General features: G+C 43.7%; 1 long non-coding RNA gene across 1 annotated transcript; it reads left to right on the top strand.

Moving 5' to 3' along the window:
* Positions 1 to 13331: 13331 nt before the first annotated feature.
* LOC131470641 (uncharacterized) lies at positions 13332 to 15270 on the top strand. The gene is made up of 3 exons (XR_009241907.1): positions 13332 to 13531; positions 14924 to 15056; positions 15122 to 15270. It is a non-coding gene; the product is annotated as an uncharacterized LOC131470641 (long non-coding RNA).
* Positions 15271 to 17734: the final 2464 nt, after the last annotated feature.

Below are 17734 nucleotides of genomic sequence, written 5' to 3'. Positions count from 1 at the left end.
GGATGTTCAGCCTAAATCTCAAACTTCAGCTGACAGATGGGAGAACACTGCTCTTCCATCATTACCACCCGTATTCACCTTTTGTTTTTTCGTTTCAAGGGGAGGCAGCTGCTCGTGACACCGCAGGCTACGGTGTCTGCACGTGTGCAAGTGTTAAGTGTCTCCTGCTGCAGTTATTGTTGTTCAGCCACAGCTGAGTCGCATGTCGTACGAAGACGGAACAAAAAGGGGACATTTGCAGACGTCTAGAGTCTCTCTTTCTCCCTTGCTTGCAGTTTTGATTATACTCAGCCAGTTTTGCCACAGGTGGCTTCAGTATATGTTCCATGTGTGACAAAGTGTCGACTTACACCTGGCTCACCCTAAAAAAGCACCTTCAGACGCAACTCTGTCGAGAAAGGGAGGAGTCATGAACTCAATAAAGATTGAAAGTTAAATAGCCAAGACTTTTTTTTTTCTCAGGACTTGGACCAGAAGTGGAAACTGTGTTAATCTCAGGTTACACACAAATACACGCACATACATACGTCTTATAAAATGTGTAATAATAATGACATTTCCCATATAAGAATATTGTTTTAATGCAACTTGAGTCTTGTTCATCATATTACCTGTAGGTCCTCTATGGCCAGAAATTAGCAACCAAATGATTTCTGCAGTTGTTAACACCTGACCTCTGAACAGTAAAAAGTTTGTTAATGGTAATAGGAGCATCTGTGAAAGTGCTTGCACACACACACACACACACACAGGGAGAAACAGATTGCAGGTCACACTGCATGGCTCTCAGTGGGTCATTTGTCCAGCCTGCAGCACCTGGTCAGTGAGAGGAAATGAGTGGTTATGAGGACAATGGCCACAGTGTTCGTCCAGCGCTGACCTGTCACACACTCACAGCTTTGTAACACAGAACACACAACACCATGGGAGGTTGCAAGCAGTCGTGCCGTCCGCTGGCCTCTGTGACGCTGTCCATGCATCCTGTCGCTGTCTGCACTCTCTCTCTCTGTGTGTCTCGCTCTTTTGTTCTTTCGTTGTTTCTCAGTCTTCATAGGCCTCATCTACATTTTTATTTCATCCCTTTAAAAGGTTTTCCATGAACACAACATTGTTTTGAGAAACCCCCCAACCACTCTAAACACTGTAGTACATATGCCAGGCCTGTATGTGGTGCTGTAAGAGGACAATCAGCACACACTCTTTTATTTATTTTTTTAAAATAAAGCTTTAGACAGAAGATGATATTGTAAATAACTTATTGGTGGTTCACCAAATTTTTTTCAAAAATGTTATTTATTCTGTTTGATATAATAATATGGCTTCAATATGGCGTCTTATTCCGGTGTCTTTTTCTTCCTTTTATTAACAGTTATAAACCTTCCAGGAAACATCTTTGTCCACTGAAAAACATCTTACTCAATGGATGTAGAGATAAAGTATCTGAAGCCTTCACTCTCGTGATCATTGTTCACTATGACCTAAAGCTGTAGTGTGTAACTTTTAAACATAAACAAATGTAATGTCTTTTTCAACTTTCCCTGTGTTTCTCAGTATATCAGTGTTTCGATCGTGTCTCACGGCAACATTCCCACACTGCACACAGGAAGTGATTCATTTTATGTCAAGGCAGACGAAGGCAACATTGCTCTAGTAAAGTGAGACGACTGCAAACAGGATGCAGATCAGTGGGTCTGGTCCCCACCCGCCCTTGTGCTGCTGCTGTAGACACACAAACGCTCCCTCAGTCAGGTCTGATAGTATTACTTGACAGAGCCTGTTTTCAGATGGACAACAATAATGACAATAATAATTTTTATGGCACTTTGTGCTTTCAACATAAAAAACCAAGACAAGTTGATCACACCCAGCAATGTTGCTTGAGAGAGTTTAACATAAACAAAGATGTTCATATAAAACCCAGTTTTACTTAAACAAGTGCAAAAGCCATAAAATGAGGATTAAACTGTATAAAAAGAGACCAAACCTTCAGTCACTGAATAAAAATAAAGGTAAGTAAATCAAAGATGCAGTGGAGTCAGCTGATCTCACTCTGAGCAGGAGGCTGTTCCACAGACGAGACGCCGTAACTGAAAGTGAAAGGTCACCTTAAGTTTCAGTCTGGGTTTTTAAGGGTGCCTGTCTGGTTTTCTTAATCTGTAATCCAGATTTTTGTGAATTACTATCGTCTCTATTAGTCATATCAGTGTGAGAGACTGGGTCAGGACCACCACATGGGACCTGAGAGACTTTTCTTGGGGGGTCCCCAAATAAATGTTGCTGATTTTTTTTTGTTTTGAATAGTATGTAAAAAAAATGGATAATTAGTTGAATAAGTATATACTTTATCTATTCGAAATAATCAGAAATGGCAGTCAGAAACATTGCAGTATGCAATGAATTTGCATAACTTAAATATGGAATATGGTCTTTAATATGGACCACATAATAAGAAAAATAGGGGAAACAGTGTATTTTATAACAGACTTTTTATGAGACAGCTGTCAACATTATTGCAAATTGTATTATATCCATGTTGTGCACATGTGAGGTGAAAAAAACATGCAAAGTGCATAAACATACACATAACTTTAGGCTACAATCACAACAGGGAGTAAAGTGATATATTCTGCTTTGTGATTTTTAAATTATCTGCGACCGCAACATTCTGCTGTGCCAAATCACACGTTGTAAACACGATCGCTGTAAGAGGAAAGACAGGCAGGAGCGTGGAGGTGGGTGTGGAAACAGGTCATGTTTGTATACAGCAGCTCCTTCACCTCCAGAGCAGGGCGGGGCGGGGGGGTGAACGTGCTATATATAACTGCAGAGAGGGCAGCAGAAGAAATATCACACAAACACAGATTTCAGACTCATTTAGACCTTTTTTCAACGTTTACCGTTTAAGTATATCGTTTTCTTATAACTCTTATCCTGCATTATTGGTTCATTTTATTGTTTTCTTATTATTATCTCATTAACTTAGTATATTTTATTATGTTTTACATACGGACGATGTTGTATGCAGGCCCTAACCTATGGCTGCCAGGAGTTTTGACACTACAAACACTGACACTACAAACAAACATAAATAACTCACAAAACACAAACAATAGACACCATTTGTTGAATTCATAGCTGCACCTTTATATTAAATAGAAACTATACTGAAACTCTATTTTATACAAAGAAAATGAGGGATTTGATTTACTTTAAATAACAAGTACTACACCCTCAACATTAAATTACAGTCACAGCTTGTTCTGAATTGTCATATCCAGAAAGTTGTGTTAAGTTATGTTTAGTTTTGCCTTCTATTTGTTTTGTGACTTCCTGTTTTATTTTGAAATCTCTCTTTCCTCTTGTTTCAGATAACTTGCCCTTCCCCTGTAGTTTTCCCGCCAGTCTGATTATCTTCCCCGCCCTGATTGTTTCCACCTGTTCCCCATTTACTTTGAGTTACACATAGCCTGTGCTTCCCTCTGCCCTGCGTCAGTTCGTCTTGTCTGTCATGCCAGAGAACCCACGCCAATCCATGCCACGTCAATTGTTTGTAAGGTTTTTGCTTTTCTTAGTTGCTACTTTGTTTTGTCCCTTTTTGAGCCATCAGAGTTTTTTCCTCGTGAAGAGTGATTTTGATTTGGCACCTTGCCCAGACCTTTTGTCTCCTCCCAGTGAGCGATTATAATTTGTTACTTTGGCCTTTTGCTTATCTAGTGATTCCTCGATAGAGTGATTTTCTGTTGATACTTTTCCTCCCTTTGAGAGTGATTTTTATTTGTTACTTTGTCCAATAAATTGGAATATTTTTGGAAGTTGTCTCTGAGTCGTGCTATTGGGTTCAAGTCCTTGTTCGGTTGTGACATTACGAACTGACCAGCATGAACCCAGCCGACTCAGAACAACTGACAGCGGCCGTTCGCTCCCAGAACACCCGCCTGACTCAGCAGGAGGAGCACATGGCCTCTCTGCACAGTGGCGTGAAGGGGATGGCTAAAATCCAGGAGGAGTTCAAAGCCTCTATGACAGCCCAAGTTAACCTCCTGGCAAACCAAGTACATCAAGTCCTTGCTCATCTCACAAGGGATCCCTCTCCCTCAGACACCATGACCACACCATCTCCGGTGGATACCAGAGCTTCATTGATCTCAGCTCCCCATGCCACGACTCTTCGCCTTTCCCCCCCAGAAAAGTTTTCTGGTGAGTCAGGAGGATGTCGGGCGTTTATTGTGGACTGTGATATGCATTATGAACACTTGCCCTCAGCCTTTCCTACGGAACGATCGAAGGTGGCATTCATGATCTCCCACCTCACCGGGAGGGCGAGGGCATGGGCTACGGCTGAATGGTCTCGGGATTCAATGATCTGCGGATCCCTCAAGGAGTTTAAACAGGCTCTGCGGAAGGCTTTCGATCCCCTCTCATCCGACCGAGAGAAAGCACGTGAGTTGAGCAACATCAAACAAAATAGAGACTCTGTTTGTGACTATGCTATCCGCTTTCGCACCCTAGCCACGGATAGCGGATGGAATACCACGGCCCTGTATGATGTTTTTCTCAAGGGACTTTCAGATCAAATTCAAGACTTGTTAGTGCCCCTAGATTTGCCTTCTGATCTAGACTCAGTAATGACTCTGGCCATAAGAACAGACAACCGCTTACAGGAGCTACAACGAAGCCGAATGGCCTCTGCAGCTGGTCGTCATCAGGGTCGCGCTGCTGTCACTACACCCAGTTGGCGGAGCTCCTCACGTGCTCCATCACCCATTACCCGGAGGGAGAGGCCATCCGAGGAGGTGGAGGAGCCCATGCAGTTGGGGCGAACCAAACTGTCCACAGAGGAGCGCCGTCGTCGCCTGCAGGAAGGCAGGTGCTTCTATTGCGGACAGCAAGGGCATCTGCTAGCAGCGTGTCCGGCAAAAGGCACAGGCTCACCAGTCGACAGGGGGGTACTGGGGAGACGTTTCTCCTCCACGGAATTCCCTCCTCGAGCTTTAACCCAGACTAAGGTGAGGCATCACAACACCACACTTAGTTTGGAGACTCTCATTGACTCGGGGGCTGATGAAAGTCTCATGGACTGGGATTTTGCCATGAGACTCAAGCTAAAAACAGAACAATTATCTCAGCCTATAGAGGCCAGCGCTCTCGATGGCAGTCTGATTTTTCGAGTGACGCACAAGACTGAACTGCTCACAGTTATCATTGATAACCACTATGAACTTATGCAATTTCATTTATATAACTCTGCCCAGTATCCTCTCATTTTGGGTTTTCCCTGGCTGAAGAAACATAACCCGCACATTGACTGGAGTACTGGGAGGGTCTTGAACTGGGCAGAAGAATGTAAAACCAAGTGTTTAAAGTCTTGTCATAATGTGAAAACTAGTGATAACATTGCCTCTGTTCATGTCACAGACTCTGAAACTCCTGACCTGACTTCAGTCCCAAGATGTTACCACGAGTTGAGTGAGGTATTTAGTAAAAAGAAGGCAACCTCCCTTCCTCCCCACAGGCCTTATGATTGCCCCATTGATTTGATCCCGGGGTCCCCTATTCCTAAGGGTAGACTATATTCCATCTCTGGCCCCGAAAAGAAGGCTATGACCGAGTATATTGAGTCCTCGTTAAAGGCTGGTCTTATCCGCCCCTCTTCATCTCCAGCGGGGGCAGGGTTCTTTTTTGTGGGAAAGAAAGATGGGACACTCCGACCATGTATAGACTATGCACCACTTAATGACATAACTGTTAAGAATCGGTACCCTCTGCCACTAATGTCATCAGCTTTTGATCAGCTTCAGCAAGCTAAGGTTTTCACTAAATTAGACCTCAGAAACGCCTATCATCTGGTTAGGATCAGAGAGGGGGATGAATGGAAAACAGGCTTTAACACTCCTAGTGGTCATTACGAGTACCTAGTCATGCCGTTTGGGTTGACCAATGCTCCTGCTGTCTTCCAAGCAATGATCAACGATGTACTGAGAGACTTCCTGAACCACTTTGTGTTCGTGTATTTAGATGACATATTGATCTTCTCCCCAGATTTAGACTCTCATGTGCATCATGTACGGCAGGTTCTCCAGCGACTGCTGGAGAACCAATTATATGTCAAGACAGAAAAGAGCGAATTCCATGCCGACACTGTATCTTTCCTTGGCTTTATCATAGCCCCTGGAAAGGTGCAAATGGATCCGGCTAAAGTTAGCGCTGTGGCTCAGTGGCCAACACCTGATAGCCGCAAAAAGGTTCAACAATTCTTAGGATTTGCTAACTTTTACAGGAGGTTTATCCGAAACTTCAGTGCCACAGCTGCACCTCTACATGCACTTACCTCTCCTCAGTCTCCCTTTTTGTGGTCCCCTCAAGCTGAGGAGGCCTTCCAGCAGCTCAAAGTGCGATTCACTACTGCCCCCATTCTCACAGTTCCTGATCCCAGCCGGCAGTTTGTGGTGGAGGTGGATGCCTCCAATAATGGAGTGGGGGCAGTACTCTCCCAGCACTCTGAGAAGGACAACAAGCTTCATCCCTGCGCCTTCCTGTCTCATAAACTCTCGCCGGCAGAGAGAAACTACGATGTTGGGAACCGTGAGTTATTAGCAGTGAAAAAAGCTTTGGAAGAGTGGAGACATTGGTTAGAGGGCGCACAGCACCCATTCATTGTATGGACAGATCATAAGAATCTGGAATATATTCGCAAAGCAAAGAGACTGAACTCTCGCCAAGCCAGATGGACATTTTTTTTTTAACAGATTTAACTTTGTTTTGTCTTATAGGCCGGGGTCCCAGAACACCAAGCCCGATGCCTTGTCCCGTCTGTTTGACCCCGAGCCTACTGCCAAGGAACCGGAGCCCATCCTACCACTGAACCGTGTGGTAGGAGCGGTGAGTTGGCAGATAGAATCTCAGGTGAAGCAGGCTAATGGTGAGAATCCGACACCTAGTGGTTGTCCGGAGAATCGCTTGTTTGTCCCTGTTGTTATGCGTCCACAGGTGATCCATTGGGCTCACACCGGACTGCTCACCTGCCATCCAGGAGTTAAGAGGACCATGTACGTCATTTCCCAGAGGTTTTGGTGGCCCTCCATGGAGAGGGAGGTTCGGGAGTATGTGGAGGCGTGTTCCATCTGTGCCCGCAACAAGACCTCCTCCAGAGCGCAGATGGGGTTGCTGCAGCCACTCCCTGTTCCCACTCGTCCATGGGCTGAGATCTCACTCGACTTCGTCACGGGGCTCCCGGTCTCTGAAGGAAACACCACTGTGCTCACAGTGGTAGACAGGTTTTCTAAAATGACTCATTTCATAGCATTACCCAAGCTTCCATCTGCCAAAAGAACGGCAGAGATTATGATGACTCAAGTATTTCGTATTCATGGTTTTCCCAAAGACATTGTTTCAGACCGGGGGCCCCAGTTCATATCCAGGTTCTGGAAAGAGTTCTGCAAGCTCATCGGAGCCACCGTCAGCCTCACCTCTGGTTATCACCCAGAAGCCAACGGCCAGACGGAACGTCTCAACCAGGAGTTAGAGACCTGTCTTCGATGCCTGGTGTCGCAGAATCCGGCTTCCTGGAGCAAGAAGCTGGTGTGGGTGGAATATGCCCACAACTCTCTTCTCACCTCGGCAACTGGCATGTCTCCATTCCAGTGCGTCTTCGGCTACCAGCCCCCTGTCTTCTCCGAGACAGAAAAGGAGATCATCGTCCCGTCGGCCCATGCCATGGTCCGGCGATGCCACCGCATCTGGGCAGCCGCCCGTAAGGCACTCCTACGCAGTGTGGACCGCATGAAGAGGGCTGCTGATCGGAGGCGCCTACCTGCTCCTGTATACAAGCCTGGCCAGAAGGTCTGGCTCTCTACACGGGATTTGCCTCTCCAAGTCGCCTCCAGGAAGTTGGCTCCACGGTTCGTGGGGCCTTTCCCAGTGTCCAAGGTCATCGGCCCTTCCGCTGTCCGTCTGCGTTTGCCCCGGTCCATGAGAGTCCACCCCACCTTCCACGTCAGCCGGGTGAAACCGGTTAAGGAAAGCCTCATGGTGCCCGCAGCCGCACCCCCTCCACCTCCCCAGATGGTCGACGGCGGCCCTGTCTACTCAGTCAAGGCTCTGCTGGCTGTGCGCAACAGGGGCCGGGGCAGGCAGTTCCTGGTGGATTGGGAGGGCTACGGTCCAGAGGAACGATCATGGGTTCCTGCTAGCTTTATTGTGGATCCTGACCTCATCACAGACTTTTACAGACGCCACCCTCAGTTATCTGGGCCGTCAGGTGCCGTCCCTAGAGGGGGGGGTACTGTCATATCCAGAAAGTTGTGTTAAGTTATGTTTAGTTTTGCCTTCTATTTGTTTTGTGACTTCCTGTTTTATTTTGAAATCTCTCTTTCCTCTTGTTTCAGATAACTTGCCCTTCCCCTGTAGTTTTCCCGCCAGTCTGATTATCTTCCCCGCCCTGATTGTTTCCACCTGTTCCCCATTTACTTTGAGTTACACATAGCCTGTGCTTCCCTCTGCCCTGCGTCAGTTCGTCTTGTCTGTCATGCCAGAGAACCCACGCCAATCCATGCCACGTCAATTGTTTGTAAGGTTTTTGCTTTTCTTAGTTGCTACTTTGTTTTGTCCCTTTTTGAGCCATCAGAGTTTTTTCCTCGTGAAGAGTGATTTTGATTTGGCACCTTGCCCAGACCTTTTGTCTCCTCCCAGTGAGCGATTATAATTTGTTACTTTGGCCTTTTGCTTATCTAGTGATTCCTCGATAGAGTGATTTTCTGTTGATACTTTTCCTCCCTTTGAGAGTGATTTTTATTTGTTACTTTGTCCAATAAATTGGAATATTTTTGGAAGTTGTCTCTGAGTCGTGCTATTGGGTTCAAGTCCTTGTTCGGTTGTGACATGAATGGCTTTGACTGTGATTAGTGGGAGTGAATGTGACCCTAAACTTGACTGTGGACTTTTGTACACGTAGAGAAACCAGTAAACTCTGTCACACACATCCATATAAATAATACTCCATAATAATAATTAGACATCTGTTGAACAGCACAATCGTGAGCAGAAGTCCAACAGCCTGAAGGCCTGACACAATGTTCCAGACCATAACCTCTGTCACTTTTTACCCATGTCAAAAAAAAATGTTTTCTCCCATGTTGCATCAGTGCATCATTCCTGCCACCCTCTACTTACAGTCCTGTTTTATCTCCCCCGCTCTGTGTTCCAGGACTTCTACGATCCCCCTCCAGGTGCCATTACTCCCCCCGCCTCCCACCCTCTCCCCACAGTCTGGGCAGTAAAACAGAAGCAGACTCATGGGAGGTGATTAACCGCCACCAGAAACGTGGCAGGAGAGCGCTGCTGCTGCAGAATGAACGTCTGCACGCTCTCTTTTACGTAACCGCTCAACCAAGTGTGGTAGATTCAGTCCCGCTCACCAAATCACCTTCTGGCCGTCAGCTGTTAACTGGGATCAGCGATAGATCAGATACATAAGAAAATGTCTTCTCTCTTCAGTCTTCATGCCAGTACATGCAGTTGCACATTGACCCATGTCCTCATGATTTTACACCAACTATACAGACGATCATTGAAAATGGATTCAATTCAATAAATCCGTGAAAACACTAATGGGAAAATAAAAGACTGCAGTTACATAACATAAACAATTGCGCTCACGCTTCCTCTATAAACATTTACTGCCTCTGAGTTCATTATCCTGCTGCTTATTTTCTCGTCTCTTCTCTTTTTGATTAGATGATGGAGAATTTTTAGGACTGTGGACATTCACAGCCATTAATGTTGTGATCCAGTGTTTGGTGTTGTGATCTAACCTGGAGAAAACTCACACACACACGGGGAGAATATGCAAACTCCATGCAGAAAGGCCCTCGTTCCAACCTGGTCGCGATCCCAGGTCTTCTTGTGCTAACCACTAAACCAACCGTGTGGCCCTCAGTCCAAAAACATTGGTTAGAGAGGTTAACTGAACACTCAAAATTGACCAAAGGTGTGAACGGGATAATGAATGTTTTTTCGTCACTGTGAAGGACTGGAGGTTTGTCCAGGGTTCCCCACCGTCTGCTCTGTGTCAGCTGGGATTGGCTGCAGAGACCTGTGACCCTTATGTGGAGGATAAAGTGGTAGATCATGAGTGAAACCCTCCTAAATGCTAAACTCGGGACATTAAAATAAAAATAATAAACAGTACTCGAGCACATGTAAGTTCCAAAAGGGTTTGAGAGATCTTCCTGGAGAAAGTCCAGTATTTCTGCAAGGAGGATCATGTGCTTGGCCCTGACCCGGTCAGAACAGCTGCACTGGGGAGCAACTCGGAACTTGCTCCTCGTGTCCCATCCCTGCCACACACAGACTCATTGGCAGGATTTTCTACCCTCTTTAGTTGAGTGCCGACCCTGCGTGTGGTCTGAAAGGCAATGCCCTTGTCGCTACGTGCTCCAGACGCTCCGATCTGGATTTCCAACAGTCTCAACTGTTGTCCTCACCCGGCCATGTGCACCCACACACGTACACTCACAACTGCCACCTAACGCCAGGTGCTGCTGCCTCACTAACCAGCATAAGCCCACTTATCCTCGTGTAGCCTATAATGGGAAGAATCCATTTGTCACAGGGAGTGTATTAGATTGACACAGATTCCTGTCTACAGGAACGATTGAGTTACCGGCAGCGAGCTAAAGGAGAGGTTGGAACTATCATGACTGAAAACAAAGACAGTCATATCACTTTTTATGATAGTGCCTCACATGCTGAGGGTCATATAGCTTCCTCTTGTCAGCACAGAGTTTATAGGAAAAGTAAGAAGTCTTTGAAATCAACTTGTAAAATCCAGTTTTATAGACTGACATTCTTGTGGCCTTGTTTTTTTATTAATTTTTTATTTGAATTGCATTATTCATTTGAATCCGTTATTACCATTATGACTGTACGTTCATTTTTTGTTTCATCTGCTGTGTAAAAGCACTTTGAGAATGACTATTTATGTAGCACCTTTTTAAAAACAGAATTTACAAAGTTATAATGAGAAATACATAACATTTAAACTTTTTCTGGCTGTCAGTCAAAAATACAGTCAAAAGGGTATTTTTTTAATTTTTCTTATAGTGGTCTATATTACTATTTATCATGATTAACATCAGATGAGAAAATACTTGATTCTTGCTCTTGTGTTAAAGTTGAAAAAACATAACTTATGGTTTTAAACAGAAATATTTCCCAACTGTGGAATCAAACTTATAATATTTATATAAGCAAAGGGTAATTCAATGTTATCGACTGAAAATGTTAAAAACACACGCTACTAAAATAACTTTAGTTCAAAAATTTTACTACACATCCTAATAATACCTACACATCACCTGTTATAAAATCTATGCAATTGCAAATTCTATGTCATTATAATAATATAATAAAAATGTACGACCAGGAAATCATACGTTCAGAGTTAAAAGATCCAGTACATAACAATTAGAGGATTTATTTGCAGAAATTGAATAAACCTGCCATGAGTAGGTTTGTTTTAATGTATAATTTCTTAAAAATAAAAATGAATTGGTTTTATATGCACTTATATGCAATCTCATGTGTCTACAGTAGCCCTTTTTTTTACCTAGAATACAGTGTATAAATTAAGGATGAGCCAAAATCATACTCAGTATCGGCATTGGTCCAAAACTGATCCAAATCACTGGATCGGATATAGGACGGTTAAAAATGTAAATGTGATATATTCCTGCTTCATTACACACAGTCTGTAAACACTAACATATAAATCAGCAAAAGCAAAAGCACTGTAGCTGAAAATGAAGTAAATGTGCTTCAGGCAGCGGGTGGTAACAAATAGATTTATTGCTCATAATAGCATAGCAGTACAGTAATTGTGCGAGGCTTTCACTTTACTTTTTTGTTTTCATTATATGTCTCTCTTTGAGGCTTTGTTACACTGAGTGTGAGTGCACATGGAGGGTAGTTTGTGTATGAGGGGGGCTTTTATTAATGGGTATAGGCGAGTGTGGGTTGTAGCAAATGTAGCTAGTGATATTGTGCCATCCCTAGTAAATACTGCTTTTATTTCGTAAAATAAAAGTGCCGAGGCTGTCACCAGCGCCGTGTCAACTGCAGGCGGCCTGCTGAAGTAACCCCATCTGCATGCCACACTTTACTGAGTTTCACTTGTGGTGAAACATGATCTTGTACTTCTTCTAACTGGATTAATCGGAGTGAAGGTGTTTAATAAGGATCAAATGGAGACATGCTGAGACACCTGAGTGTGTTTGCATGTAGTGTAACAAAGACGCCTCGTCTGCTCCCCAGAGACAGGCCTGACACAGAAGCTAAGAATAGCCCCTGGCTGTATTACCACCATTTTGGGGGTAAGAGGGAGTGACTGGGAAGAGAAATGGCAAGGAGGGGGAGGCAGGTGACACTAGACCACATGGGAGACGACGAGTGGACACAGGAGCCTTTGTCCTTCGTTGGACATCTCTTTTACCTGGCATAGATATGTCTGTACACATGACCTGACCAGTGACCTCTGGAGCCTCTCACAGTGAAGCACACACACAATAATCCAGCGCTGCTGCTGCTTCATGCATGTCAGGCATGCGCTGGGTATGAGGTTTGGAGTCTAACGTCTTATTTTTAGACTGGGTCAACAGTGATCTGTGGCTGGGATGTCCATCATCACTGGGTTGAACGCCACGACTCGTAGGAGGTGAGATGAATACGAGGGGGGCGGGAACAGAAAGAGGAGATGGATAATCATGTAGGAAGGAGGATTCCCTGTGCTGAGGCACATTCTTGGCGTGAGATTCATGGAGACCTAGGGCTATTACCGCTGATTAAAGGACACGGATCTGATCTGTATCACTGTTTAGTTTCTGCTGTCATTTTCAAACAAACTCTTATTTCCCCTGACAGGCTAACGCAGCTCTATTTATTGGGGGTTAGACGAGCATGCGTTTGCGAACAGATGTACAGAGCGGAGCGGAGCGGCAAAAAACAACACATCAGCCCATGTCGACCGCGGTGACATGCTGCTCATATGTCACACGGACACACAAACAGCCCTCTCACATGACAGGTGGGGAGGTCGTGACCCTGCGCTAACAGCTCTGTTTCCTCCGCCAACGAATGTGAGAGCTTCATCCACCAAGATCCTACCCCGAGTGATTGGGAAAGGAAAACATGGCACGGAATGAACTGTCAAAATAGCCAATTAACAGCGGGCTAACGGCGGAACAGCGCGTCTCCGTAATGTGTGTGTTCGCACGTGTGCCTGTGCCAACAGTACAAAGCAAATGGGGGCATGAATGGCTTTATTCAGGTCAGCTAAATGACTCCTGCAGAGGCAAGGCTGCAGCATTATCGTGGTGATGGCGTGTGCGATTATCACCTATCATTGAGATAATTGGGTAATAGGGTTAATGGGTTTTGCTGTGGTGCTCGGCGCTCCTCATTACAAACAGGTACAGACTGCTTTATTTATGACTTCTACACTTCACCAGATGTCCAGTGGCATCAGGACGAGCCAGAGGTAATTGGCTTTTATTTTGGGGTTGGAATAAAAGACACTTAGTGAGCATATTTTATAGAAAACGGGGGAAAGTAGAATATTGATGGAGTAAAAAAAAACAAAAACATGAAAGAATACAAATATAGTAGTCATTTGTTACTGTTTAAAGTTAAAGATAAAATAAACTGATATGCTAACCACTGTAAATGCACTATGATCCAGTTATTATGCTACGACTCTCATTAAAGACTCTCACGAGTAACTGTTATTGTAATTTTGCAATTGTAATTTTAGCATTTGCCCAATACCTTTTATTTGTTTCTCTAATTTTTTCTTGGAAAGGTTTTCCAAGTTTGAAAATTAAGACCATAAATCCATAAGGCAATGTATATTATGGACATGATTTTGAAAGGTGCTTCTTTATTACCTATTTATACATGTTAGTGTATGTGATGTGTCATGTATCAAGTTTATCAAGTAAAATATTGCTCAATGTATTTTTTAATTGAATCTTTTTATTATTATTATCTTATATGGATGCATGATATTGGACCCTATATTAATATTTTCCTTATGCCGATCATGCCAATATCAGGAGTGCTTGTGGGATGGATAGATGGATGGATATTATTATTATTTTGTCCTCTCTCCTGATGGATAGAGATCTGATAGTGACTGATAGGTTCCGCCAGCTTGTGAATGTGATGGTTCAGGATTGTTCAGCGAACAAAAGGGAGAAAGACACTGAAATAGCAGCCCTAACATTAAGGACCTGCTGCTGCTATTATAGATCTAATGACATGCTGGGTTGTGTCCAACTACATTTAACCTGTTCATCTGCATAATAGTGTCTCTCTTACAACAGCCGCAGGGGAGTAATACATCTCTGATCAATCTGCCTCACTTATCTCTCTCTCTTTCACACACACACACACACGTGCTTGACTAAATAACCATTTGCATACACTTTGTGTAAATGAAGCCTGTAGCGTGAAAGGGTACCGAGGACATCCGTGCATGTAAAATACGATCAGGCCAAATTACTACTCGTCAAAAATGATCCCTCCGCCATTAAATAGTTTGTCTTTTATGGAACACATTAATATAATGGACTTCATCCCACTGCATATTCCCCCTTCACTATAGAGCTCTGGTTGCCATGTTGGCTATAAAAGCTTGGTGCCGGTTTCAAGCTTTAAGAGAGCGATGTGCACTTTAAATCTGCAGAGATCAAGCAAAAAAAAAAATCAGAACCTGACAAACTGAATATATTTAATTCTTACAAAACCCCTGAGTGCTTTTCATGAGTATGGAAACAGATGGATTATTCCAAACCTGCAGCATTACAGCCTCAGAGAATGCTTACACATCACAATAAAAGCACGTCAAATAAACAAGATATTTATGTTGTAGTTACTCTGAAGTTGGCATCCAGATTCACAGCAGTGTAGGGGAACCTTCACTCCTGGACTCCTGCAGCCCCTGCCTGTTCCCCTCCACCCCTGCTCATACTGTGGACGTGTCATGTGTTTGCCTCCATCTAAAGGTAAAATAGTCATATTCACCATCATAGACACATTTTTAACCTTGTTCTTTCTCTCCCTTGTTTAGTTTGTGTCTTTCCTTCCTTTCCTCTGTCTTTCTGTGTCCTCATCTTGCAGGTAGCAGGATCCAGATCTATGTTTGAGGGTATTATTATCATTCTTATCATAAATATCATCACCATTATCATTGTGCTGTAATTAAAGTTGATATCAGTAACATTTTCTGCTGCTGCTGCACATATAAATGACATTGTACATCGATAAACATGTCATCACTGACTTTGTCTAAACTTATTACTTGATAAAAATGTGTGTGTATCTGCTCCTGGTCTCTCTCTTTTATCTCTACCTCACCTCCCTCTTGTCCTTTCTCTCCCCCCTCTCTGTCCCCCATTTTTCCTTTCACCCCAACCGGTGGAGGCAGATGCTGCACGTCTCTGAGTCTGGTTCCGTCAGAGATGTCTTCTTCTTCTTCACTGATGCCTAGTGTTTGCTCATTACCTCAGTTGTGTGACATCAGTTACCGGAGCTCTACTGGCAGCCAAAACCCTTGGTGTTTTGATTGGATGAATGGTTTCGACCGGAGAATTCACTCCACAGTGTCAATAGTAGTAATGTAGCAGTGAATGCTGTGCTTTTAATGAGGCAGAAAGGCACAGTAGGATGAGGTGCAAGTTCAGAGTCTTTTAAGGTGTCCAGCACTCCCTGGGTAGACCGCATCAACAGCGATAGTGGAGTCTTCAGTGAAGTGAGCAGCACTGAAGCCGCTGGAGGGACTGGGACTCGTGAATCTTCCACAATGACACTTTCCACTGAGAATGTCGTGCCATTTATCATGGAGATTGTGACTTTTATTTCATCTCTCTCGCTCCCTTTGTCCCGAGGTAAAACACGTACACGTGCACCCGCACACATATACACCGCCTAGTGAGAAGGAATCTCAGCCTCCATAAAATTCATACGGCACACTGATGTGACCTCCGTGTCTCGTGTGAAATATGTGCTCTGCTTATTGTGTCCCATATTTCAACTTAAAGTACGGATAAAGGGGGCCATAAAATGGCATTCAGTGTGGTCGTCTGTCACACGCAGAAGGCTCCTCAACATCCTTTGCCCTGATGATAGCATTGCCCTTCATGCTTGCCAACTGGTGGCTTTGTATGCAAGAACTTCCTCTGCATTATTTAACTGAGCTGCTACTGAGATTTACAAAGTATCTATCTATCTGTCTATCCATGTATCTATCTATTATACTGTAGCCTAATGGTGAAAATGGCCTTGGTATCAGGTTAGCCATTGAGGAAGGTATTAGAGATTTCTTTTCTTTTTTTCCCTTTTGCAAAATTCATAAATATGTCACGTATCTTAAGACATAATACTGTGCGATGCATTTGCCATATGCCACCTCTCACTTTTGATTTAAGACACTCGGCATATGTGAGTGTGTGTGTTCTCTCCAGGTATTACTCACGTTGCGGGGACCTAAATCTGTTTATACTGTCACATTAAGTCCAGCCACGATGTAAATTATTACATTTTGAGGTAAGAACACGTGGGATGTAGTATTTATGGTCAAGGTAAGAGTAAGTCTCCATGAAATGAATGTAAGTCCATGTAATGTCCTCTGAAGTCATGGAAACCTGTGTGTGTGTGTGTGTGTGTGTGTGTGTGTGTGTGCACGGGTGTGCGTGTGTGTGTGTGTGTTGGGAGACGCTCACCCTGGAAGTTCGGAATGTGCCTGCCATGAAACAACATGACAACCGACATGCATGCAGATTTCAAAATCACATCAAAGACGGGGCCATATGGGCAAAGTTAACGAAACCACAGGAAGGAGGGAGGAAGGAAGGAAGGAAGGAAGGAAGGACCATAGGTGAGACAGAAAGCATGCAAGCAAGAAAGAAAGAAAGAAAGAAAAATCATCATAATAGACCTCCATGTGTCTCGGGACGATTAAGGAAAGTTATTAGCTAGCGATGAATGCTAAATGAGCTCATTAAGTCTAATGCTAAGAGACGGAGGTTTATCACAGTCAGTGAAAGACGGGCAGATTTATGAGAGGACGTTTAGTCCTTCATTTATGCTGTCTCACACATTTGTTATTAGAATTTCAAGGAAACACAAATCATACTCTCACATGATACTTTACAGAATCTTCATAGCATGTAAATAACATGTGATTAATACTTAAGGTGGCTGCAAATCAGACTGCTGGTCCAGTTCTGTTGTTTTCCAGCCTCCTACTAGAGCTTTCTCTTTTATGGCCTGCTCTGGAATCAAACTTTGTTCTTGCTTTTGTAATTTTTGTGAATTTGGCCACGCACCTGGGGACTGAAATCAAAAACCCCTTGGTCTCAATAAAGCAGAGCGGTTTGGAAAAACACAGAGAAACATTGTACGTGCTATTGCAAAAGAACAACAGATTGCAAAACAGTTTGTGTGGACCTTGTAAAAATGGAAGTGACGGACCATAGCAAACATGTCTTTATAAGTTTCCCTGCAAATGTTTCCAGTTAGGGGAGACAACGTCTGCAAATGAGACAGATGAGAAAAAAGATGTGGCTCAACAGTAAAAGGCCTGCACATATATATATATATATATATATATATATATATATATATATATATATATATATACATACATATAGTTGTTTTTTTTTAACCAAAGTTACATCACTAT

The sequence above is a fragment of the Solea solea genome, chromosome 12, assembly GCF_958295425.1.
Source record: "Solea solea chromosome 12, fSolSol10.1, whole genome shotgun sequence".
NCBI classification, from domain to species: Eukaryota; Metazoa; Chordata; class Actinopteri; order Pleuronectiformes; family Soleidae; genus Solea; species Solea solea.
Note: the sequence above shows the minus strand (reverse complement) of the source record. Positions and strands in the feature narration are given on the sequence as shown.